Genomic DNA, 27982 nt, shown 5'->3' with positions numbered 1-27982 from the left:
TTCCTTGTTTCATTGTGCCCAGTATGGGTAGAGTTCTACATCCCTTCAGCTGACTTCCCCGAGTTTTGCTTTTGACATCCATCATGTGAGGTATGAAGTCATGAAATGAGGCCTTCATGTGACTAAGCTGTCTTGTCCTCTAATCCTGGGTGCACTGGTGTCGCATCATACATCTGTTACTGCAGTAGGAAATTCACTACATTAAAATATTGGATCTTTTTAAAGATTATTGTACCTCCACTAAGTAATTCTTTAGTTTATTGTGGAAAAAAATGGTTCTAATTCACAAGTCTTCTTATGAAGTAAGTTTCACACTGATCATTTTCTATGTGCAGCCATTTTTGAAGCATGCATGAAAGCAACCACACCTCTTGTGTAGTGTCAGTGACTCCGCAAGTGGCACACCAGCCTTTGATACTGAGACAAATCAAGGGGTTATAGGTTCTGTCATCACTATGGGTGCTTGACTTTACTTTGCAGTACTGGTACTTTGGTCCAGCATAACAGAGTATCCTTAATACGAAATATTAAACTAAGATCCTGTATGCCCAGGTTGTTTCTTGCTAAAATAGAAGTTATTGATCCCCTGGCATTTAGTAAAATAATTAAGGGCAACATAAATGTGTGCACAGAAATTAAAAGAAAAAAATCAAGCCATATTCTTCACATTTTTAGTATATATTTAGTATGTATAATTTAATCTTTTTATGCTGTTGCATTATTTCCAGAATATACTTCATACTATTCAGTTTTTGTTGCATAAAGCTTGCAAGCATCTCCTTTTCTAGACTGAATTTCCTGAGTGTCACAGCCAGGTTACAACTGGACAGAGTCTAACCAGAAAACATGTCCTTGGCCTGGTGGAGGACTAACCCAGTATACAGAAGGTGAATAAAACAAATATACATGAAGTACATCTTTCCACCATGCAAATTGCATGTGGTTAGTAACAGCTGTTTATATTAAACTTAGTAGTTTTGACCAGCCACATGAAAGTGAGTGCATTTTTTTTTGTGGAAAAAAAACTGCCCACAGTGTTGTTAGGACACCTGGGACTGGAAAAAACTGCCCACAGTGTTGTTTGGACACCTGGGACAGGTACTGTCCTTTGTTTATGTATTCAGTTTTTTTTTTTTAATGAAAATTAGAACAAAATGTCATTGGTAAAGTGGTACTTTAAGTTGTTCATTTGATGGCCGAGTACATGAACTGACCAAATATAGATCTTCTTCATCCCCAACCAAAAAAAAAAAAAAAAAAGCAAGCAGAGTCTAATTATGTACATCTCCCTTTCCTGATAGTAAGATTTTTGGTCCTTTAGTGATGGTTCACATAGTCATGCCTCTTTAAAGGGACAGCTGTTGTCCTACAGATGCTTAGCCTTCAGTCAGGAATTGAACTTGAGGTCCTGCTTCAGTATCGGGTAATTAACAGAACAAGTGCCAAGGTAAACTCCAGTGAGGTAGCATGTTCAGCATATTCACACATGAAATTCTAACATGCCAATTTAATTGCAGTAAAATTAAGGGTAATAAAACCCGTAATCTCTGCATATCTGATTTGAGTAATTATTGGGTTACCCATAGCCTGAAGTTTACAGTTGCCAACAGTGAGACTATCTCCACAGTAGCAGTACTTTGCCACAAAAACTGGATACGTCTGACATTTTGTTTAAATGTGTTTTAGTGATCTGTTGCTTCAAAGGTTTGTGAATGTTTTGTACTACTACTGGCAGTGAAGACCTCATTAATATCTTTTGACTGCCAGAAGCTTCCTATAACTGAATTAACTTATTTATTTTAATGTATTCTGATAAAGCTGTATGCACATTTTGAATTTTTCAAAATGTGTATGTTTGAAAGTCAAATGAGAGCCATTAGCTGAAGAAATGTTTTTCTCTCTCCCTTTAAACCAGTATTAAGGTTGATGTTTGAAGATATATTCACTGCCATTAATTCCTGCAGGGATATAAAATTAATTTTATTCTACAATGGGAGAACCATAACCATCTGGTTTAATAGTTTGTGCTGCATAATGTTTTCTTAGTCATTGACTCAGGAGCCTTGACAGGTTTCTGAAATTTCTTTTTCCAGTGCAAGTGATTAGACATGTATTTGTGTTTTTGTATTTTTTATTGTTTTGATTTTTGTTAAAATAACATAAAAAGCAATGCAGGAAAATCTGTTAATTATTTACATACTGTATTTTCATTACATGTATTGGTGGCACTTGGTAGAGACTGTGGAGGTACCACTGCTTGTTCTTGGTGAGAAGGTACAGGTCTGCTTGGATTAAACACCCCATGCAGAAGTGAGGGGGCATCCCCTGCCATCAGCTCACTGCCCTTCCCCAGTGCTTTGCTGGCTATGTGTGTGGAGAGTTGGGGCACAAAAACAGAAAAACACTTGAACCTTTCCTTATAGCTTTCTGAATTATGGCCCCTTCTGGGCAACTCTCACCCCATTTATGGGAAACAAAATGGCCAGTTGATCATCAGATAGCAGGGGTAAAATAGCTTTAAAAAAATAAAGACAAGTATTCACAGTATGACAAAGCCTAGCATTCTTTACAAAATGTTGTTCTGAAATGTATTAAATGCTAGAGACATTCATTTTGAGTTTTATTATGATGCATTTGTAAGCAAAAGTGAAATATGTGGACTGGGGAAGGAAACAGAAAAGGAAGCAGCAATTATGCCTGTAAAGGCATTTTTAAATTGAAAATGATTTACAAACTGAAGTCAAAAATGGGATTGTCTGAAACAAATTTAAATCATACTTTACTGTTTTATCCTGTTGATATAATAAATGCAGAAAATTGTTATGAAGATTTGGTTATTGATTACAGAGAAGAAGTGCAGAATCTGAAACCAGTGAAAGTATTGGGGTCTTTATAGATGAAAAATGTTATAAATAGAAAAGGAAAACTGAAAGTACAGACACTGACATCAAAAAAGCAATTTTACAGTTGCATGCTTAATACAAACAGCAGAAAAAGTGATGTGCATAGATTAATTGTGTTAAAATATTGTAAGCAATTTTAAGCACATATATTTGTTTATTAGATATATGGTCTTTAACTTTGAATCAAATTGTGCTATTAGAAAAGCTGTGTAGAGATAAGGCGGTATGGTCCTTTTGGCTAAATGTTTGCTCTAGGTATTACCTTGTTAACCTCAAAGCAGGAAGTTAGGATCTTAGGTGTTCTGATAGCAACAGCAGGTCAAGTAGCTTAAAACAGATGTGATTAGATTAATAATTATATATGAATATACAACAGTTAAAGAGAAGTCTGTACATTTTGAAGAATAACTGTACCAGAAACTTTCAGTGAATATCCAGATTTATAATAATTGGTGACCTTAACTGCAATGTGAATAAGGTAAAAGGAAACTTGAGTAAAGATGTAGCTAGCTTTAAGGAATTGACAAATGTGGCAATTTAAAGATGGGGAGAAGAAGGAGGTACATATGAAAGGGTCAGCCAAAACAGAGACAGAGTATAGCAAACTTTTTAATGCTTTAAAGGAAATAGATTGTGGCTGGAAAATTGTAGGGTCTGACATAGGTGAGGTTCATCCTCCTCAGCCTTTAGGATTGAAATGCCAGGCTTCAGTCTGCTCTGCACTGATAACACTTTTCCAGGTTTCATCTGATGTCCTTCCATATTACTGTTGTGGTATTCATAACCTGTGGGACCTCCTGCCAGAGATAGCCCATACTCTAGTCATTGTACCTAACCCTTTGCCTATTACCAGCATCGCACATCAGATATATACTCCATGTGTCAGTGTAGGGCATGAAGGTGATGTACGGACACTCCGAAAGCAGAACTTCTGTACTGAATGTCTGAGCACCACAGCTGAATGTCTGTCTGAGCACTCTTCTCTGCACTAGTTATACTGACTGTCTTGCAGATAAGTACTTAGTTGGGGTTCTTTTTCTTTACCTTGTATTTTGGGAGGTCATGTCTTTCAAGGAAGAGAAACGTCAGTGTGGGGGGCAGATTCCCCGTGAGAATTGCCACAGGAAGTGTTAGTTTTGTCTAGGCATTTTTCCTGCCCACCTTTAGTGCTGTATTTGTCAGGTGCTTGTTCCAAGGACACTTTGCCGCCTGTCTTTACTTTCCATTTATCTTGAGAACCAGTCCCTCAAGTTATTGGCCAAGGGGTACCATGACTATATCTGACCGCCTCAAGGTATAGCTGCCGCTTAAGAAAAAGGCCAAGAAGTCTAGGTTTGATACTGCTGTTGCCCAGCCTTCACCGGACATCTCTCACGAGGTTGATGATAACCCTGAAGAAACCCCGAGGCTCACGTCTGTTCACTCTTCCATGTAGCTATCAGAGGCTGGCATGGAACTGGCCTCTTGCATGCCCTCCGAGGTTTTGCAAATGTCCGCAGTGGACATTGAGGTGGAACCACAGGTTGTTATAGCCAAGTGACCTCAGGGGATTCTTCAGGTCTTAGTTATGGAGAAGGTTCCTGGTACCCTGGTTGAGTCTAGGCAGGGTTCAGAGCTACTAAAGCTGTTTAAAGCCAATCTCCCCTTTAAGAAGAGACAGAAAACTGAACATATTTCCCCTGCTTCCAAGGATCCTCAAAAGAAGTGGCAGGATTTTACTCAAGGCTTGTTTAATGCTCTGATGGTGTTAAGACCATCACAGGGGGTTTATGTTCCTGTTCTTCGTTAATCTTCTACACCTAATAGATCTAGGGAGATTGACTGTTCTGCTGAGAAATTGGATTCAAATGATGATTCCTTGGCTTACTCCTCACCTTTGTAATACTTCTATGAAGAGGAGGAGTCCTTAAGTCCTTATCCTCTTTTCGAGGAAATTTCTTTTGGAGATACAGTGGTTCACATGATGGAGTATTTTATTTGGGATTGCTCCCAGGTTCCAGAACAGATATTATAAGATATCCTTCTATTCTACTGTTGCAGTATTTGTAACATGAGGGATTCTCTGCCATGGGCGACCCAATGTCTGGCCAGTATAGCAATGCCTTTTACTACTTACAAGTACACGGGGTGTAGCACTTATGCTCCCTGCGTACATAGGGCATAAATCCAATGTCTGCATGTACTATCCTCAGAACTCAGCCGCCAGTCCAGGTGCCATCTTTGACCGTCGGTCTGCTCACCCGAGTTGTTTGGTACTGTATCAAACCTTTTCAGACTGGGTTTTTTTCTCCTCCTTATTTGCAACTGTGTTTGTGAGGTTTATTCATGTCATCCAAGAAAGGCAAATGCCAGTGTGAGAGACAGATTCCACATAGATAGTCACAAGCAGTACTTATTTTGCTTAGGGTGTACTCACGACCATACTGTTGTTACATTTGCCAGGCTTTGTGCCTAAGACATAGTCGGTTGTCCTTGCTATCTATTTAGCTAGAAAACCAATGTCTTAAATGCTAAGTGAAAGATGCTGTTGAGGATACACCTGGGTCTTCTGCCAAGTTAATTGTGAAGAGAAAGGCCAAACAGCCTAGGTCTGGCTGTTCGCCTACACCTCATACATCAGATGTCTCTCGAGGCCTATGAAGGCCCAGAAGTCCATTCGGTCCTCAGTTCAGATTCTTCGGTTGAAACCGGTGCAGAAGTCACCATGGATCCAACAACAGGCATATTCTTGGAGGGTCTGCAGACATTCACTTCAGATGTTCAGGGGGAACCAAGACTCATGATTTCAGAAGGCCCTAGGAGGATCCCTCAAATATTAGTTAGGGAGGAAGTCCCAACTACAGTTGTGGAGTGTAGGCCAACGTGGATGTGCACAATAAAAAGAAGCAGAAGACCAAGCATTCTACTTCTCCAAGAGATCCACAAAGTGAATGGCAGAGTTTTACCCAAGGCTTATTTAATGCTCTTATGGCCCTTAAGCCTCCTTCTGGTGTCTCTGTCCCCAATCTGCCTTGGACTTCTTCACAAAAGCGAATTAGGGAACAGGATTATTCTGCGGAAGAATTTTCTTCAGCTGATGAGTCCTTATTCTGCTCTACTTAGATTTCTTCTCCTCTGGAGTATGCTTCTCCAGAATAGGAGTCTAATTTTACTGATTCTCCCATAGAAGAGATGACTTTTGGAGAAACTATTTCCAAAATGAGGGAGTTTTTCTAAGTGGGCCAATTCCCAGGTTAGTGATGTGCAATAGAGATACTGTGACTGATTGCAAATGGAGTCCCCTTCTCCTTCTGCTGTTCCTTCAGTTTTGCCTGCCTTATTGGATGCTTTTATTTCAGCATTCCAAACTCCAGATTCTCAGTCCCTGGCCCCTAAGAAGTCAGACCGCTTTTACAAAGTGTCAGAGCATAGCATATTTCTTTTTAGGTGTCCATCTGCTGATCCTGCTGTGGTCTCTGTGGCTTTGGATAAACCTTCCAGATTACTTCCCTCTATCTCACTTCTCCCTTCTGATAAGGAAAGCAGGACTGTGGACAGGCTGGGGAAGGTTTATACTTCTGCTACCCTAGCTTTCCATGCTATTAATTATCAGACTCACATGGATAGATATGCTTTGGCTCTTCTTTTGCCTGCCACTCAAGTTATTTCTGATCTTCTTGAGAAGGGAACACTAATGCCTTGTCCTTATTAGGAGATTCTTCTCAGGTAGCAAGACATTCAATTAAGTGTAGTTGTGGTGGAGCAGAAGCATCTTCTAGGGCAGCATCAGGCTCTGTTTTGAGAAGGTATTCCTGGTTAAGACTTCAACCATTGCCAGATGACATTAAAGCTAAGTTAACTTGATACTCCTCTAGATAGTAAAGCTTTGTTTGGTTCTGCTGCTGCTGACTTAAGTCTTTGCAAGAGAAATGTAAGGAGCTACAGGATTTGAAACACATTTTTGTCTCACTTGTAGCCAAGTTTCGCAGAAATTATCCCTTCAAGACTGATTTTGTGTCAGAACAGGCTTGCACTCCTCCATCTAAGACTAAAAGGGGTGGTAGGAGGCCTTCTCCACTTATAACACTTCTCAGTCTGCTCCTTACCTCAAATTTGGCATTGGTAAACTTTATTTGTCTTCTGAGTTGTTTGTTTAGTTTGATGAGAGTGCTTTATCCTACTGGGTGCTGCACCTCCTACTTTTTGCCATGATTTTCTTCCACCAGTTATACAGCCTCTTGATTTTGTGATACTTCTTCCTGGTGGGTACAGCTGCCTCTATGTAGCTATTAACATGCTTGTACAGGGTTTCTGTGAACAGTTTTGCATTGGCAGCAGTGTTCTCAGGGTTTATGGGGGCTTGAAATTTTTCCAGGTTCTCACTTAACTGCAAAAGGTTAGCCTTAGAATAGTTCCTGAATATTCCAGGTTTAGCTGGGCATCCAGGTTTTATTTTTATTTCAAAGGAGACTATTTTGTGGTCTCGCCTACCAGGGAAGGCATTACAGTAGAGGGTGTGCAGCAGTCTTCCTTATTAGTAAGGACCAGATCCAGTATGGTTGTATCCCTGGTTGGTGTATTGACTATCTGGTCCAGGGAGTTTGTGTTTACAAAATTCAGGAATCTCTGCGCATGTACATTTGGTGTCATACAAGATTCCCAGTTAATAGTGGGGCAATTAGTCACCCATGAATATGGTATTGGGTTGGATGGTTAGTGTTTCTAATAAGTTTAAATACATGATATGGTTTTCCTGGGTCATACAGGGGGACCTATAGCTTGCAAGGAACTGATATTGGATTTTGCTTGTGGTGATTTGAACATGGAGCAACTCAAGTGCATTGTCCTGTTTAACCAGCCTTGAAGTATATTTATCTTAAAATGTAAATTATGACACCTCTACCTTTAGTCCCTGCCTGTAAATTAGCTGGCCTAAATGTGTAGAAGGCATTATAACCTACCACTGTTGGTGTGTTCTCCATGGCTTTAAACCATGTCTTAGTGACTACACAGATGTCAACATTCTCTAGGCAAAGAGAGCTTCTAGGGAGTGGAGTTTTTTTAGACTCCTAGCATTGAGCAGTAATACCTTTGTTTTCTTTATTTTGATTTGCTATGTCGGAAGTACTTTCAATTTGGCATTGCCTAAAAAAGCACTATGGGGGAAGACAATATTTTAGCTAATATTCAAAAGCTTATAGGGGAGAGCTGCAGACCATCCCTGGCAAAGCAGCATGGTCAGTTGACCATCTCTTTCCATACTGACAAATATTGCACCCCCTTAGAATGACACCAGAAACTAAGCCAATTCTTAAAGTCAGTCATCTTTTGTTCATATTGTGGCATCATCCTTGGAGAAGGTAAAATGCTGCTCAGTGCTAGGCTCATACCATCCTGGGACACACATTCTAAGAGCTCCATGAACTCTGTCTTCATATAGTCTAGGGAGGTACGTATCAGGTCATTTACTTCCACATGGACTATGACCGAGTCATATTGGTAATTGTGATCCAGTGAACAGAATGCCTGTTTAATCTGGCGGATCCTAGCACCTGATAAGCAACCGACCATGCCTGTCTCCTTACTCAGCCTGGTGAGAGGGACATCAGTGTGTCTCACGATGAAGTCTCCGGTGACTAGAATGTTAGATTGTGTGGTGGCTTGCCTTATGGGCTTACAGGTAGAGGCTCCATGAGATGTACCTCTATGTGCTGATGTGGGTGTTGTTTTGAAAGAGCACATTTGGGGCTGCTGAGAGTATTTGTTATGTGTACTTCATCTAGGACGTCTTGGTGGTTTAGGAAGGTTACATTTAAGTGCCTCATCATATGTTTGTTGATGCGTTTGCTTTGAATTGTGGGTGATGGTTACAGGGTGTGTACTACTGACAACCATATTGACATTAGGAGTACTTTTATGTGAGAGCTTTGCCTCCAGTGACATTGAATAAATACATCGCTTACATACCATATCAGTTTGAGAATTAACTGGTTGTCAGTAAACATAAGGCAACTTCTACATTGCCTCAGGATGCCCATATATACCAAGCTGTTAACAGAGACATTAGGATAGTTCATATTCATGGCAACAGACCCTTTTTTTTTTATTAATTAGATGGAGTGAGATTATCAAGCACTGTCAGGAGTGTCCGGTTTGCATCTATGGGGACAGTGCTCGTCACTGCAAACTAGATGTCCTGTGTGCAACTAGGTATTGGAATTGAAATTTCAGTTGTGCTTTTACAGGAAAAATATCACTCAAGGTGTCTGAGTCTGTACAGAGAACTGCCAAACACTTGAGGAGAAGCTAATGTGTACACCGTGAAAATTTAAGGATGAAGTATTTAGGCAGATATTCTGAAGTTAGAAACGAATCAAGCAGTACTTACTGTAAACAAAGAATTAGCTTGTCGAGAATGATCAAAAGAAGGGAGTCATGTGAATGGCTACTGTCTGTCTACTTCATATGTAGGTTGGGCAGCAGCCTTCGGCTCCCTGAAGGTACAGGGGATCTGGTCACCTTCCCAAAGAAAAGAGCACATAAACATTAAAGAGATGAGAGCACTTTTGCTGGTTATTCAGGCTTTTTATCTTCTTTTCCTTCCAGGTCCTCTCAAGCTGTTTACATACAACACCACAGTCCTCTGGTATGTAAACAAATTGGGGGGGGGGGATAACAACTTATCTTCTTCTGCAGGCTAGCTCTCATGGCTTTGGAGCTTGCAGTTCAGTATTATGTCACTCTTCATACAGTGTACATCTCCTCCAGTCAGAAATATGTGGCAGATACTCTGAGCAGGTCCTTGACTCAATCCCATAAATGGATGCTTCACAGGGATGTGATTCTGGACATTGTACTCCAGTGGGGTACTCCTCAAGTAGATCACTTTGCCTTACCTCTGAACAGACAGCTTCCTCTATTTTATGCCAAAGTCCAAGGTCATCTGGTTTGGAAGGTGGACGCCCTATTTTTTTTCTTGCAAGGGGATGTTTCTTTATGCACACCCTCCTTTTCCTCTCTTTACGAAGGTCCTGTTCAAGATTCAGCAGGAAAAACCCAAAATATTGTTGGCGACTGCCTTTGGGCCAAGACAACATTGGTTCTCTCTTCTTCTGCATTTAGCCAAGGGCAATCATCACAGGATGGACCTTCTCACACACGACAGAGGATCTCTTATCCATCCCAACCTGTCGACTCTGTGGGTGATAGGATTTTGATTATTTTCGGACACCTTTTATCTGAGGATGTGCTTAGGGTTCTACAGGAAGCCAGAAAACCCAATACTAGGAAATCCTACTTATCTAAACAGAACAGATTTTCTGTTTGGTGTCTTTCACATAACTTGGATCCATTGACTGTGGATGTTCCACTGATTTCCTCTTATTTGTGTGAATTGCTCAATGCTGGGTTGGCCTATTCGTCTGTCAAGGCCCACTTGTCCGCTATTTCTGCTTATCTGCCTTTATCTCCTCCTTTTGCTTTTAGGTTTGAGGCTAAACAATTCCTCAAAGGGTTCCTACATCTTAGACCTCCCAGGAAGCCTGTTCATCCTCCTCCTTGGGATCGTAATTTTATATTGGAAAAATTGACTTAGGCTTCGTTTGAGCCTGCGGCTGCAGCTTCCTTGCAACATTGCTATTGGAAGACCGTTTTGTTTTTAGCTTCGACTTCAGCCAGATGGGTGTCTGGGCTTCTATAGCTTCTCCTCCTTTTTTGGCTTTCTGTAAGGACAGTTGTCCTTGCATACTAATCCTTCATGTATGCCCAGGGTTGTGAATGCATTGCCACTTAATCAAACCATTAATTTGCCCACCTTTTCCCTTCTCCACAATCTCCTAGTGCAAAGGTACTACACATCTTGGACATGCATAAACAACTCAGATTTTATGTGGATAAAGCCAAGACTCTCAGGAAAATTAATCAGCTTTTTGTTTCTTTTCATCCCAGGTCTTTGGGATTGCCTGTTTCCAAGCAAAGTATTTCCTTGTGGATTTCTAAGTCTGTCTCTTTTTGTTGTGTTTCTCATGGTAAAATGCATCCTTTTTCTGTTAAGGCTCATTCTACTAGGGCTGTGGCTTCTTCTGTTGCTTTCTTCAAGGGTTTGGATACTAATTCCATTTTTGAAGCAGCTACCTGGACTTCTGTACATACCATCACCAAACACTACAAGTTGGATGGTATCTCCAGAGCAAGAACTAATTTTGCTTGAGCCATTCTTCATGGCTTTTTAGAGAGCTTTACTGCCCCTTCCTACTCCCAAGTTTCATCATGAGCATTGGTACTCTCCCTCATGTTAAGAATACTGCAACAGTAGAATAAACGGACATAGTATAGTTGTGTAAAATCTTACCATAACGGTAGATGTCCATTTCACTGTTGCAGTATTCTATCCCTCCCTCCTAACCCCCTGGGTGTTTGCTTTTTCTTATGATTCACCTCTTTGTTTCCTTGGACTGGCATTCCTTCTGGGGCATTCATTTCTGAGGATAGTATATGCGGACATTACATTTATGCCCTTCCTTTGTGGGGAGCATACGTGCGATGTCCCCGCATACGTGTAGTAAAAGGCTTTGGTGTACTGGCCAGACGTTGGGTCACGCTTGACAGGGAATCCCTCATATTATGATTACTGCAACAGTGAAGAGAAGGACATCTGTCATTAATGGTAAGGTTTTACACAACTATATTTTGTTGCAGATGGACTCTTGTAAGCCTTCTGCTACTGTTCCCCCTTGTCGTTACTGCTCTGCTTGATACTTTTTTGTCTGCTTCCTTGGTTCCTGATTCCCAGCCTTGTGCCCCTAAGAAGCCTGACCATTTTTATAAGGTGACTGAAGCTTTCAAGTTCCTTTACAAGTGTCCTCCTTCTGACCTTGCTGTGGTCTGTGTGTCTGCTGATATGCCTTCCAGGTTTTGCCTTCTTCCAAGGCTCTTCCCTTGGACAAGGACAGTCGAGCTATGAAGAGGCTGGGGAAGAAAGTCTGTTCTGTCAACCTGGTATTTTGTGCCATAAGTTAAACTCACATGACTAGGTATATTTTATTCCTTTTGACTCAGATTTGGGCGGGGGGGTTCTGTCTGACCTGCCTGATTCTGAGGTCAAGTCCGCTGCTCTTTCCTTGGTGGGCTGTACTTATCAGATGGCTCATCACTTCATCAAGTGCAGCAACGATGTTGTTGATGCATCCTGTAGAGCTGCTGCTTCAGCCTCTGTCATGAGATGCTATTCTTGGCTTTGTCTTCAGGCTTTACCTGATGATATTAATGCTAAGTTTCTTGATGCTCCTTTGGATAATCAGAATCTGTTTGGTACTGCAGTTGCTGATTTATTTAAGACCTTAACAAGACCAAGGCAGGGTCATGAAGGATTTTAAGCAGAATTTTGTATTTCTCATTCCTATCTTTCCTGCTAAAACTTGTTTTTTTTTTGTCTGTAGACAGCCTTATCTGCCTTTTAAAGGGAAGAAGGTTCTTAGTCATGTTTTTTCTGACACACGCACTCAGATACCTACAGCCCAAAGCCTACTTTTCAGGGCAAGTCTGCCTCCATCTGACTTTCTGCCTGCTTTTCTCCTTGGCCAGGTTCCCTTATCTCTCAGACTTTCTCTTTCACTTCCTGCTTGGCAACATATTACTACAGACCAGAATGTTCCTGGTCCATAGAAAAGTGGGATCCTGGAGACCTGTTTCTAGACCTTTCCTTTCTAAATACACTCCTTAATGTACCCTCCTTTAGGATGATCTCCAGTCACTGTTTCTTGTCTTGCTTTCTCAGGCATTTTGGTTTCTCTAGACCTGAAGGATGCCTGTCCTCATATTCCCATTCACCCTGTATTCAGGAAATTATGTTTTTCTGTTTCTTCCTCTCATTTTCAACTCTCTGCGTTAGCCCTTTTGGTCTTTCCACAGCACCAAGGATATTCACCTAGTGCCAGAATCCAGTCATAGCTTTTTTGCAGGCTTCAAGCTGTGCATATATTTCCCTATCTGGATGACCTGCTTCTTCAGACTCCCTCACCATCTGGGCTTCTGCAAGACATGCACTGTACCAGACTCTTCCTGAGAAGTTTAGATTTCACCATCAGTCTCCAGAAGTCAGTCCTGTCCCCTTCTCAGGATGACATTTTTCTGGGCTGCTGGATTCAAACACTTCCAGTGCTGCCTTCTGTACCAAACAGCCTACTTCCAGTCTTTAATTCATCTGTCTGTCATTCCTGCCAGGGAATTTTTAAGGGCTCTGGGGTTCATGGCTTTCACCATTCCTATGCTGCCTTTTGTAAACTTCATATGAGAAAGTTCCAGTGGTACCTGTGGTTGGTGTGACTTCAGTATTACCACCCTCTAGAGTTTCCTGTTTCCTTACTCTCTTGTCTCAAACTCAAACCTCATTGGTGGATTCAGCACGTGTCTCTCAACCCAGGCCTCCCTTTTCAGCTGACTACTCAGTCTAAGGAGCTTTTTACAAATGCTTCAGATCAGGGATGGAAGGCTGCTTTTGGCGCTCTACGGCTTCAGGGTCTCTGGCCCCCTCCTCATCAGCTGGAACACATGAACACAAAAGAGATGCAGGGTGCTTATTCTTGCTCTCCCGACCTTCCACTCTCGTTGGTCCCTCAGCCCCTTAAAAAGGTCTGTACAGACAACACCACAGTCATGTGGTACTTCAACATGTAGAGGGACACAAGGTCTTATCTTCTTTGCAGACTAGCTCTTCAGGTTGGGATTTAGCTATCCAACAGAAGGTTTCTCTTCAGGCAGTTTACTTTCCTTCAGAACAAAAGCTTGTGGCAGATTCTCTGGGAAGGTCCAGGGCACAGCCTCACAAATGGATACTTCACAGAGAAACATTTCTGGACATAGTTCATTGGTGGGGTATTCCCCCAAGTCGATCTTTTTGCCTCCCCTCTGAACACTTTGGATGATAGGGTGTTTGAATTCTCATTCGACACTAGTTTTCTGAGGACAAGCTTACAGTTCTGCAGGAGTACAGAAAACGCAATTCCAGAAAGTCATATCTGTCCAAGTGGAAGAGATTTTCTGTTTGGTGTGTCAAGCTTCACCACAATCCCTTTTCAGTGGGGTCTCTTTGCTTCTTTTTTTTTTTTTACTTGTGTGAACTGCTCCATGCTGGCTTGGCATATTCTTCTGTTGAAGCTTACTTGTCAGCAATTACTGCTTGTCTGCATTTGAATCCACTGTTGGCTTCTTGTTTTGAGTTTAAAAAATTCCTGAAAGGCATCCTCCACATCAGGCCCCCAAGAAAACATATCCCTCCTTCTTGGAACCTTAATTTTGTTCTTGAGAAATTGGCTCATGCTCATTTTGAGCCTGCTGCTTTCCAAAAATGCACCTTGGAAGACTGTTTTATTAGTTGCCCCCAATTCTGCCAAGAGAGTTTCTGAAATCCAGGCTTTGATGGCAGTTTCCCCTTTCTTGATTTTTTGTAAGGACAGGGTGTCTGTGTTACTAATTCTCCTTTTATGCCCAAGGTGATCAATGAGTTGTCCTTTATTCAGTCTATCCAGCTTCCTTTCTTTTTCCTTCTGTGCAGTCTGCTGGTGAGAAGGTCCTGCACTCCTTGGATATTCATAGACAGTTCATGTTATTATTTAGATAAGATGAAGGCCATAAGCAAATCCTGAGCAGCTTTTTTTTTTTTTCTTCATACTACGACATTGGATTTGGCAGTTTCTAAGCAAACCATCTGCTCCTGGATTAAAAAGCCATTTCCTTTTGTTATTCCTTTAATGGCACACAGCTTTCTGCCTCTGCTCGGGACCATTCTGCTAGGGTAGTGGTTTTCTCTGGAGCCTTCTTCAATGGTTTGGACAGCACTTCCATCCTTGAAGCTCCTAGTTTATCTTCTGTACACACCTTCATTAAACATTGTAAGTTGGGTGCCATTTCTTGAGCTAGGGCAGGTTTACCAAGGCTGTCTTTCATGGGTTTGTGGAGGGTTCCTCCTTGCCTTCCTCCTTCCATTCCTTACAGTAGCTTTTGTACTCTCCCATAGGTTGTAACTACTGCAACAGTGAAATGGAAGGTCATAGTACAGTTGTGTAAAGTCTTACCAGAACAGGAAATGTCCTTCACTGTTTTCTCCTCATTGTTGCAGTATTCAGTCCATCCCTCCCTTCGGCCCCCTTTCTTCTTTTTTTCTGTTGAGAACTTGTGGTTGGCCTTTCTCTTAGGCATCTCCCTTTTCCCTGGACTATCCCGGTAATCAGATGCCAATAAATGTACATTTGCTTTCTCCTGTGGTGGTTCTAGTTCTCCTGAGGCACTTCAGTTCTCAGTTTGGGGCATCCTTATGTCACCTTTATGCCTATGCTGATGTAGGGAACATATAGCTGAAGTGCAACTCTGGTAATAGGTAAAGGCTTTGGTATACTGGCCAGTTGTTGGGCTGTCCTTGGCAGGAGATCTCACTGGTTATGAATACTGAAGGACGTCTGCTGTTATGGTAAGATTTTTACATAAGTGTACTTCATCTTCCTCTGCATCTAGTTTGCTGTTTGGCATGCCTATTAAGGTAAAATGACACCAAGCCCCTTTTTTGCCTTTTGTGGCATTTTGTTTAAATATAAAATTTGACTTTCAGCTTTCGTTTGCTTACAGAGACCAAATGTTTGGATTTTGAAGTTTAATTACTCCGTTCCTTCCTTGGGTTGTGGCTTTCTTGTCCATTTTAATAAACAAGTGTCAGTATGTAAATCATTTTTGCCTTACCTGCTGCACTTGTTCACCTTTTTGCTTTAACTATGTATGTTTATTATAAAAACATAATCTGTTATAGCCTGGAGGTAGCAGAGTGTTTTGTTTTTTGCCAACTGCGTTCTGCTCTTGTGGCAAGTAAGGTTACTGTGCTTTCTTTTTGCTTGCAAGCCTCTTGGTGGTGTTGAGAGATGGGACTTCAGACTTCAAGTAATGTGAGTCCTGAGGGCAAGGTGCTGGCATTTCAGTTGTGTTGCTTGCTTTGGTACTTGTCACCTTAAAGAAATGTGTGATATCTATGCCAGGCTCAATAAAATAACACTCTTCAACAGAAGGAACAAACTTATTGTTAAAAGATTATTGCATAGGAGAAGTGATTACAAAACTTCTACATTAGCTGGTTTTAGAGAACATATGGCAAGGGATAAACCCAGCAAAAGAATGAACCTCCTATTCCTAGGGGATCCCCTCACTCCTCCTCCTAAAGTGCATCAAAGGGAGGGCAAAGATTCTTCTGAGGCAGCATTCTAAAACTTTCTGCTTAGGTTGTGGAAGATGTGAATGTTTACTTGAAGGTCAGATTCCAGTTATAATGTTTTAAGGATATGATATGGTATTGTCTGAAAAGTGGAAATTATAAAAAGAGGTAGACTGTCAGTTTGAAACAAATAGGTTTAATTTTGAATAAAGAATAGTGTAAAGGTTTTGGGAGGTAAAGTAAAGATTAGAGTGATATTATTTGTGGCAGAAAGAAATTTTGTATGGGTTATTAATTTTGGAGAAACATGATTGAAAAAGCAGCTGGACTTATTGCTGAAATAGTGAAATATAGTTTGTGTGGAAAGCATTCAAATTAACTTTTTAGAAGAAAAGTTTAGGTGATTAATTGGATTCTGATAAGGAAATTGGCTTATGTGGGTGGCATTTTTTACATTCCCTAGTAATGAAGGAATATATTTATTGTAAGTTTTTTTTGTTTAAGATGGTATGGGGGCACAAGGCCAAATCCCATAGAAGATTAATACTATATAATGAATGTAGTAAAGGGGCTTGGGTTACTTAACTCAGTAGGTTTTTAGCATTATAACAAATATATTTCTTATTACAAATTATCAAGAACAATCTTTCTTGTTTAAATATATGTATCTGTAGTTGTGAGAAAGTGTTAAAAGTCAGGAAAGGAAGACACTGGAAGTAGAGAGAGTATAGGATAGCAAGATGAAGTGATGCTCTGGAAATTAAGGAATGAAAATTCACCACAATATAGGAATGTATGATCTAATGTAATAGTGATGGAATACTGTGATACATCCAAAGGATACAGAAACAAGGTTACCTAGTTGTGACATACAGAAAGTTTTTTATATAATTTTATACCCCCCCAGTCCTGCTAACCATCAGTCCTCCATCCTGCAAGGGGAGACGGTCATCCAGGCAGCCATGAGGGTTCTTTCTGCTCTTAGTAGCATCCTGACAATGAGAGCATTTTAATTTTATGGCCTAATCCCACTCTTGGTGATACCATGGGCACTTGCGTCACAACAAGAGCTCCCTCTGCCCCCTTGTCCTTACATGTGAGTTCCTCCACATGTGCTGATAGGGGCTACCATCATTTGGTGGCCATACCTGTGTCTTCCTGGAGCCAGTTCCTCGCATTATCATGAGTCTCTACTCTCCAGGCAAGGTCCAGTTATCAGACCAGCCGTGCAGACTGGGCAGGAGCTGCCATTCTTTTCCCACCCTTTGATGGACTCACCCCATACTCCCTTTCTGTGCTGTCATGCACCCAAGCGACTTGTAAAACAGATGTTACCTGGGCTGTAGTGAGGATATTATCCCGCTATGCATCTGGCACATGAGAATACAGAAAGCTTCTGTCAATGTCAGCCTAGAAGGGTTATGAGAATTATCGGTGTTATATGATTTTGATGAAAGACTTGCATATTTCTTAAAAAAGCTGATAAAAATATTAGAATGTTAGCAGCAGTAAATGGGCGTTTTAGTAAAGAAATTTAAATGGGGGTTAAAACAAGAATGTTCCTTAAGCAAGCATCATAGGAATTACAGGGTAAGTAGGTCATTAGACTGCTTGAACACTGGAAGTAGAGAGAGAGAGAATATAGGATAGCACCTTTATGATTTACATTCCACTTTTAAGAGGGCAGAACAAGTCAGGCCAACAATGAATTTATGGATGCCAGTCCAATTATCATGGCTGGTCTTGAAGAATGTTCATGTGTCACTCTGTTTAATGCATAAGGGCAGTTTATTCCAGAGATGGTGGGTAGACATTGGGTAATAAATCTAACCCTTCAGCTTGTTTTCTTTATATGTTGGTTGAGATTCAGATCTAGTGTTAGTGGAGTTATAGTTGGGAGGGTGGCCTAATGGTTAAGGTGTTTGCCTTACAAACACAAGGTGCAGGGTTTGAGTCTCACAAGGGATAATTGTCTATGCTTATAATGGCTCGCAAGGGCAGTTAGCTTAGTACTAACCTATGAACCTATGTTGTACAAATATAGGAAATAAAGGAGAGTTTCCTCCTTTATGGAAAAGAAGGCAAGAAGTGGATCTTCTTATAAGAGTATGTAAAAGACTATTTATAGAGAGAGATTTTCAAGCCTTTCTTGATATCTCAGGATTTTTAGACCGAGTGGCCTTATTGGTTAAGAAACACTGAGGCATTTCTAATTGTGTGATGTGTCTGGACAGGTACATAACAATGGAGACATTGTGCTCTGTAGTTGTTCCAATTAGAGAAGAGCACACTGGGATGATAATTTCTTTTGAACTGGAGGAGATGTCTTTAGATATCAGTTTTGCTGAATAAAATGAATTCTTAACTATGAATGCAATGAGGTGATCAAACGAGAGAGACAGAGTTGTTGACCCAGACACCTAGATCTCTGAAATACTGTACCAGTTTGGAGTGGGATGCTAGCTACAGTCTAAGTTGAAGATGAGAACTTTTGCCTGCAGTAATGCCACACTTGTAGCATATGATTTTAACTCCACCTTAGTATACCATCACTTAGTAAGGATTAGTTGCTGTTATACTTGCACTGTATCAAGGAGTGATCAAACATTAACACCTAACTTGCAGTCAGAAGCAAACTCCATTAGCCATAGATTGGGATTTACTGTTTAGAGGTCGGTGAAGTTTATGCCAAGTAAAAGGGGTCCCTGAGGTGCAGTGCTAGTTACTTTCCTGCTTTCTGAGTTGGTACCTCCTACAGTAACTATGAGAGTTTTATCCTTTAGTAAGTCTGCTGTCCACCTACAACATATGGGCATAAATTTTGGTCTCTTAGTTTATTTACAATACCAGCATGGGAGGTGATGTCAAATACATTTGCTAGATCCATTCCGGCTGTGTGAACTAAGTGAGCACTCTGTGGCCTACATGATCCTCTTAGAGAAGTTGAGTAGATGCAGTCTGCTCTTGACATAATCAAACTGCTGAGGATCTCTACATGTATGAGCACACAGTTCAGATGTAATGCACTCCATTGCCTTGCAGATTATACTAGTTACACTGATAATGTTGGTGGGTTCCTCTTTGAAAAAGGGGAACCATGATAGCAGTTCTCCATATTTCAAGGGCATACCCTATGGTTACGCTTAAGTTAAATAGCAGTGGTTCCTTCTTCTTCTCTCGGCTTTTTCCCGGTTAGGGGTCACCACAGCAGATCACCTGTCTGCTCATGATTGGCAGTGGAGTTTTACGGTGTCAAGTTGCCAGCCCGGCACCCAACCTTCCACGGAAGGCACACACATGCATGCACTCACGCCTAGGGCCAATTTAGAGTGTCCAATCCACCTACAGCATATCTTTGAGATGTCGGAGGAAACCCACGCGACCACAGGGAGGACATGCAGACTCTGCACAGAAGGCACCCCAGCCAAGGATTGAACCGGAGAACCTAAGCAGTGGTTCCACAAGGGCATATTTGGCACTTTATATTAGATAGCACAAAAGACCAACCAAATTAGCACATCAGGGAACAAAAATCGTTCCATTAATGGCACTTGTAGTACGTAATGCACAGTCTTGTTTTCAAGTCTCCAAAGCAGAGCACAAATTGATTTTGGTATTAACCTGACATCTTCAAGTAAGAAGATATGAAGGAACTCACTTCCTGTAGTTACAGGAAAATAAAATTCTGACATTTATAAATATTGATCAGATTCCTCTCCAGTCTTGTGAAAATCACAATTGTAAAGTATTAAATTGTAAGTGTACAACATAAACTGAAAAAAAATAGTAGGCAATCCTAAATTAATTTCTTTTTTCTAAGAAAATATTTATTTAACATATTTTGAATACATACAAAAGAAGAAATTCAACATCACAAACTGTTATATAATGTTAGAAATACATTGAATGATCAAGGTAATCTTGTACAATTATCCCATTGAGTCATGGTATTCCAATAGCAACATTTCAAGTCCACCCCAACCACTAAAAGTCTTGGTATGATTTATAGAACTTATTCTGATTACTTTTAAGCCGTGGTGGTGCAGCGGTAGCCTCACAGCATGAGGTTCTCCTGTTCGATTCTTGGCTGGAGTGCCTTCTGTGTGGAGTCTGCATGTCCTCCCTGCGGTCGAGTGGCGTTCGAAAGACATGTGTGAATGGGCGTGCCTTCGTTGAAGGTTGGGTGTCGAGCTGGCACTTCGGCACCGTAAAACTCTACTGCCAATCATTAGCAGACCGGAGTTCCGCTGTGGCGACCCCTAACTGGGAAAAAGCCAAAAGACAAACAACATTCTGATTACTTCTTTTCAGTTTTACATAGTATTGCTGTTAAATTTACAAATTCTTTGAATGTAGGAACAGATTTTGATGTCCAGTTTTTTGTAATAACTTTTCTAACGACTGCCAGTAAGAAGATTTTTTTTTTGTTTGGCGTTTACAGATAAAGGAAGTGGAACATTCATTAGTATTATTGTTCTAGTTAAAGAACAATTATCAGATCATAACCCCTTAAAAACATACCTATCTGTTCACAGTTTACATTTAATTTTTCACCATGCTAAATTAATTTTTTAAAGTAAAAAGGCTGTATTCTTTCTAGAAATTTCACAAGACATCACTGACCTCTAGTGGTCAAAATGCATATCACAATTGAGACTGCTTACTAAAAATCATATACATGATCACCAATGACTTCTAAACAAATTAATTTGTATGGCAAAATTCAAAATTAAGTGTAGGTGTTCTGGTAAATAATGTGCTTTTCTCTGGATCACCTATGATATGCAGATATTCAGTGATGTTCATTTAGATCTGATGGAAAAATATACCCAGTAAGACATCAATGAAATCTAGCAAACAAAAAATAGGTACTGAAAAATAAATATAAAATGACTCAAATGCAACAGTAATATAATGCACGTTTGTAATAATTCATTGAATTCCCAGAAGCAGTTGTCAGTCATTCAGTAAACCATAAAAAAAATAACATTCACATAGTCATTTCCCTATTAAGATCTGGACAGAATGATATATCCAACATTGTACCTGTGACTTTAGATGATCAAAATAAATGAGAAAATGTTGTGGAACACGATTATCCAGTAGTAATCAAATTAATTAAAAAATAATAAATACTATTTATATAGTAACAGTTGTTGCCAAACCTGTTGATTATGCAGATCATAGTAATGTACCTATTCATGAAGTTTCATGGAGTCCTGGTAGAAAGAATGTCCCTAGACATATCCATTTTGTGTTCCTGAGTGGACAGAATGTGCTACCATCCTATTTGAAGTATCCTTTTATCATTCTATCTATACACAAAAAGTCATGCTTTAGTGTGTTTCACTGTATGTTTATGTAAAGCCTCTGTAACTTTCTTATTTTGTATGTTGTCCAGGTGTTCAGATGTTCTCATGTTACCCTTCTAGATTTTTTGCCACTTAAAATGCTGTACAAAAGCACATTGCAAGGTATATTATATTGCACATTCACTACAAGAAGTGATTCTTTTATACATTTTGAAAACTTTTATTTTTTACAGGATTTTTCCTCCCCTGCATTTGGCCATCACCTGCCATTAATGCCTAGCTTTATTCACTGGATTTAGCAGTTTTAGTGTTCACCCCTGGACTTACTCCAACCCGTGCTTGGGGTTGGTGAGGAGATTGTGGCATCCCAGTGCAGCATCATATTGCTGTAGAAGGTATTTATACTTAAGTCGTTCCTTTACCTTTTGCACATTGGTGGTGCTGCGGTAGCGATGTCGCCTCACAGAAAGACGTTGTCCTGTTCGATTCTCAGCTAGAGCGTCTTCTGTGTGGAGACATGCGTGAATGGGCGTACCTTTGCTGAAGGTTGTGCGTCAGGGTTGGCAACTCGGCACGTAAAAATCTACTGCCAATCATTAGCGGACCGGAGTTCCACTGTGGCGACCCCTAACTGGGAAAAACCGAAAGACACAACAACAACAACATGCCTGTAACTGTGCCAGTGGGTAGAAGCACAGTGGGAATGTGCGGTGTATCATCAAACTTCTATGGCTACTCAGCTAGCGCCTCCCACCTGCACTCACTTAGGACAACACCTTCTTATGTGTCTCCAGCCTCCATCAAGAATCTAATACAAGATCCGTGCAGGTGTGTGCCCCCCCCCCTCCCAGAATAGGCGGTGCCGACCTTCACCTTGACACTCTTCAGACTGTCAAACCACTAAACAAGCCAGGGTCACCTGGATCACAGTTAGGGCTTTATCCCTCTGTACTATGGCATACTTAGATATTTGGAAAACTTTATCAGCTCTGGCACATAAAAAAAGCTTTACTTTTTATTAAATAAGTGCAAACACTGGCTGATGAGAAACATCAAAGTACAAAGTAGGAACAAACAGCAATTGCATATAGAGCATTACCCATAAGATTTCGCTTTGTTACGATGCTTGGGACTAATTACTTAAATGGACTGTTCTTGAACTTGACCCAGTAATTGTCCCAGAGTTTTGCCCCAATCTATAAGTCGCCATGTATCTATCTATCTGGAAGAATTTGTACCAAATCATTCACAGAATATAAAGTGGTGCAATATTTATTCCTTATCTCAGAAAAAGGTGACATTTGAATTACTCTCATATGCAGTCTCTATTGAACATTGAAATATTGTTGGACAAAAAGTCCTTTGTTAAACCCACACCATTACTTAGTCTTATAAAATATCTTAACTATAGCTCCTATGAATAAGCATTTGTGCTGATTCCTTCTATAGTAGTCTGTAGTAATACTATAGTAGTCAAAATCATTGTAACAGATTTGTCATACCTTGAGAAACTGAGATTTTGGAATATATTTCATTGCATTTTGTAGTTGGCAACTGATGGTTTGAAGCAAAGAATCCTTATTTAAGGGTCTGTCCATGTAATGTAGTATCAGTTGAACCATTTGCAATTATGGGTCCGAACCCTTCTGGCATACCTTTATCAGATCCGATAGCCCCAGAGACTTTGGTATCAACTTCTTCCATTACCCTCGTGATTCTGATGCTTTTGGGTTGAGACGAGACTCTGAGCTAAAGTGTCTGGGTTGGAGCACTGACACTGGAGCTGACTGTGAAGTTTTCAGAGCTGTTACTTCCTGTCAGTGCTTCAGCACTTTACAGCTGTGCTCCGAGGTCCTCCTAGGAACTGACTTCTGTTGGAGTTGGTAAATACTCTGAGTTGGCTGTTAGAGGAAGTTTTTCCTTGGCTTCAACAGCAGCGTCTGCTTTCGAGGCTGTGGAAAGGGCCTTGACTGGTACAGTAAGATAGGTGCTTTCACCAAGTTCATATCCATTCCATCTCACAATGGATCTTGTGCCTCAATCTTCTCATTCGAGTCAACATGAGCAGCCAGACCCAACTGGCTTTGAGGCAGGGATGTTTGAGCTCACTATCTGATTCCAACATTTCTTTATCAGGGCCCCTGAGACACGTACTGTGAAAGAGGACATGCAAACGGAAGCACATAAATTCCTCACCCGAGTCTGCCACTGAAGAAGGAGAAGGATCCATAGTGTTCCTGCCCCTGCCCCCCCAAAGCATGTAACCATTGGGGACATACTATAATTGATGAAGCAGTGGGGGAATGGTCCACCAAGGTTCCTTCTTCTGATGAGTCTGCTCTTGAAGCTTTTGGGTATGGCCCATCAGTGTCCTGGATGGTCCCACCTCCTGATCCCTTAATATACCTTATTGTGCTAAAGGCTTGGAAGGAACTTGACATGGCACTGCCATTTGGTCTTACCACAGCCCCCTGGGTGTTCACCACGATTATGGCAGTGGTAGCAACTCATCTGTGACTATAAGGAATCCAAGTCTTCCTATATCTAGACGACTAGCTTCTAACTGCTACCTCCAAGGATCTTCTATTGAATCACCAGCATTTTCTTCACAGTCTGGTAGACCAGTGAATAACAGTCAATCACATGAAGAGCAAACTGCCACCTATGCCACAAATAGAATTTATAGGATGTCAGATGGGCACAGTTTGACAAGAGCCTGGTCTTTAAGACTAGTAGCCTTTCAAGTGATTCAGCATCCCTGTCTACAGACAAGACTGATTCTCCATCTAAGTCCGATGGTTTCTACTATTACATTAACAAGCTAAAACATGAACTAGCATCACTATTAGTACCCTAGTCAGTCATAGCCTAACCGCAGGCTTTATTCCTGAGGAGTGGAGGACAGCACAAGTTATTCCCCTCCACAAAGGTTACCTACCAACAGACCCGGGAAATTATAGACTCATAATTCTGACCAGCCTCATCTGTAAGGCCATGGAACTTATTATGGACTTCATTAAAAAAGACATAGGCAACCTCCAAACTCTGGATCCAACCCAATTCGGCTTCATCAAGGGCATATCCTATTAAATCTGGTGGATCTCTTCAAAAAATGTGACCAGGGCCATTGATGAGGGAAAATCTGAGCACACAGCATATCTCGACTTGTCAAAGGCTTTCCACACAGTCCCACACTCAGGCATTGCCAATAAACTTAACAAACTGAATGTAAACCCCTTTGTTGTAAGATGGGTTGCCAGCTGGCTCACAAACTGGAGGCACACTATCAAAGAGGGTGATTTCACATCAACCGGCAGACTTGTCACCAGTGGGGTACCACAAGGGTCAGTGCTGGGCCCATTACTGTTTGGTATGTACTTAACGTTCAGACCAAAGCTAAGCTATTGTAGCTGACCAAGTTTGTGGATGATTGTAAACTAGATGCAATTATTCAATCCCTAAATGATGTCTGTATACTTGCAGACCAACAAATGGTGTCTTAGTCACGGTCTCAAACTGAATGCAAAGAAATGCATCATCATTCCCTTTGGCAAAAGCACTGTCCCTTCACACTATAAAATCAACAACAACAATACCCTAAGTACCTATGAAGTGGTAAGAGATTTGGGATCACAAATTGACTGCAACCTTAACTTTGACCACCATGTGTCTACTGTAGTAAGGGTGGCTTTCTGTGTAGCACACTTGATTAATAAAGGCATCACTTCTAGAGCAAAAGAGGCTATTAACCCTCTATACTCATCACTAATCAGGCCCATAATTGTGTGTAATGTCCCTGTTGGCACGTGCTGTATAAAGCACCTGCAACAATTGGAGAGACCTCAGAGGTCTCCAGCAAAGAAGCACATGCCTTACAGAGACCTAATAAGTCCCTGCCACTGTACTCTGTATTGTATAAACTTTTTAGGGGAGACTTATACCTGGCTTTCAGAGAAATCTCAGACCGAAACCTAATGAATTTGCTGCACATCCTTAAATCAAACAGGACTAGATATACCTGTTCCAGGGACTTAAATATGGCCTGCGACTTCAATAGTGCATGCTGGAGGACTAGATTTGTCTCCCAGTGACTGCCGCATCTTTGGAGTAGGCTACCAATTCATGTGAAGCAGCGCACCTCTATGACACTGTTGAAAAGGAACCTGGACAAATGGATGGGGCACCGTAAATTCTTACTAGGGATAGTGCCCACAACCCTCCTGGACATGGGCAGTCATCACTAAATACAATCCTGGGTATTGACTAGAGTATCATTGGTATTACATTGGGATGAAATGGCTAGGCTTGAAATGACCTCCTGGTCGATAGCCTAGTAAACTCCTATGATCTTATGATTAGCAAGATAGCACATGAGAGCACTGCAGTGGACACTGTCCATCCAGTGGTTACAGAATATTCACCGCCTACACACCAGAATCCATCTCACTCAAGTATGCAGAAACCATGTAAGTTGATGGATAACTTCTACCTGAATAGCAGAGGGCAGACCCTTCTTACCCCCCCCTGTTCCCCAAACGACAGTGGATGCTTCCCTTCTGGGAGGGGGGGGGTGCGTTTTGAAGGGAAGACTGTTCAAGATACCTGGCCATCAGTAGAGGCCAAACTTCACATGTCTTGAAGATGACAGCAGTCATAGCGTTGCAGGCTTTTCAGGACTTCCTACCAAAGGATGTGGTTTCCATCCAGATTGGCAATATGTCAGTGGTATGGGATACATCAACAGACAAGATTCAACACGTTCATATCCTCTTTGCTAGGAGGCCATGCAAATCTGGCAGTGAGCGATGTCATTCCATCACATTCTGGTAGCAATGCACATTCCTGGGATGTCGAATACATTAGCAGACTTATTGAGCAGGTATATCCTGTTACCTCATGAGTAGTCTTTTCAAACAATCAGTGACAACAGAGGTCTTCTGCCACTGGGGCTGACCTTGCTGTGACCTCTTTGCTTCCAACATAAACAACAACTTCAACAGTTACTTTGCTGTCATCCCTCCACAGGGATAGTCACAGAGAGATGCCCTATTCCACATTTGGCCCCCTGGTCTCTTATTCATGCCTTTCCACTAATACCTCTTCTAATAAAATTAATTCAAAAAGCCATGAGGCACAAGACCAAGGTGATACTCATTACTCTGTTCTGACCCTGGCGGTATGGTTCTCCTTCCTTTGGCCTCATTTATTGCATCCGCCATCTGGGATGTTTCTACCAGACCTTTAGACCCTAATACTCACCTCGTGGTTTCTCCCATTTTAATGATAGACAGAGACACCAGGCTTTCCTCGCCAGTAGCCATATAATAGACGAAAATAAAATTGCCAAAGATTCCAAAGACAACCACAAGGCATTCTATAACTATGTCAAGAATCTAAATGGCAATGCTCAGATCTGCTCTGAGCTAAAACAGAATGGCATTAAATATACTGATCCCAAGGATATTGCCAAAATATACTGATCCCAAGGATATTGCCAATATCCTGGCAGATCGATTCAGTGCCAACTTCATCCCCCTCTCACCCCCTAAATGGCCCATCTCAATACTGGAAGATTGCCAAATTCTGGTAGTAACAGCCACACAGGTAAAAAACGCACTCTCCAATGTTAAGAATACAACATCCATGGGACCAGATGACATCCCGGGCTGTGTACTACATGAACTACAATATGAACTGGCACCTCACCTAAGTGTCATGTTTAATCATAGCCTCACCTCAGGTTTCGTGCCCACTGAGTGGAGCAGAGCTACAGTTATCCCACTCCACAAGGGGGGATCCACCTTGGATCCCAGAAACTACCATCCCATCAGTCTGACGAGCCTTATCTGCATGGCTATGGAGCGTATTGTCATGGAACTTATAAACAAAGATATTGGCAACCTTCAAAGACTGGACACTACCCAGTTTGGTTTGGTGAAGGGACAGTCTTGTCTCCTGAATCTGACTGACTTCTTCAAATCAGTCTCCAGAGCCATGGACAAGGATAAGGTGGTCCACACAGCCTATCTAGACCTTGCCAAGGCCTTTGACACCATCCTCCACTCTGGAATCATAGATAAACTTACTAAGCTTGGCATTAATCCCTACGTTACCCAATGGGTTGCTAACTGACTTACTGATAGAACCCACACTGTAAAAGTAGCCGACTCCAAATCCAGCTCCAGACAAGTGGAGTACCTCAGGGTTCAGTCCTGGGACCGCTCTTGTTTGGCATCTACTTCTCTGAAGTACAGGCCAACACTAAGGGACTCTGGCTAACAAAGTTTGCAGATGATTGAATCCCCAAATGATGTGGATACTCTACAAAAGGGCCTTACAGAAACAGATGCTTGGTGCCAGAGCCATGGGCTCAAGTTCAATGCCAAGAAATGTATAGTTATCCCCTTTGGGAAAAAACATGTATCCATGAACTACCATATAGGTGGCAGTACACTAAACACTGAAAGTGTGATAAGAGACTTAGGGACGCAGGTGGACAGTGGTCTCACCTTCGATAACCACATCGCCACAACAGTCGGGAAATCCTTCTATGTGGCACACCTCATTACTAAGCGCTTTTCATCCTGAAAAAAGGA

At 41.3% G+C, this 27982-nt stretch overlaps 1 protein-coding gene across 8 annotated transcripts in view; it reads left to right on the top strand.

Annotated features, from left to right (window-relative positions):
• The window catches only part of DOCK6 (dedicator of cytokinesis 6), a 2991519-nt gene that overhangs the window by 2419026 nt on the left and 544511 nt on the right, over positions 1–27982 (top strand). The gene's annotated exons all lie outside the window — the stretch shown is intronic.

The sequence above is a fragment of the Protopterus annectens genome, chromosome 9.part0 (assembly GCF_019279795.1).
Source record: "Protopterus annectens isolate FY-2018-M chromosome 9.part0, PAN1.0, whole genome shotgun sequence".
NCBI classification, from domain to species: Eukaryota; Metazoa; Chordata; order Ceratodontiformes; family Protopteridae; genus Protopterus; species Protopterus annectens.
This window is presented reverse-complemented; position numbering and strand designations above follow the sequence as displayed.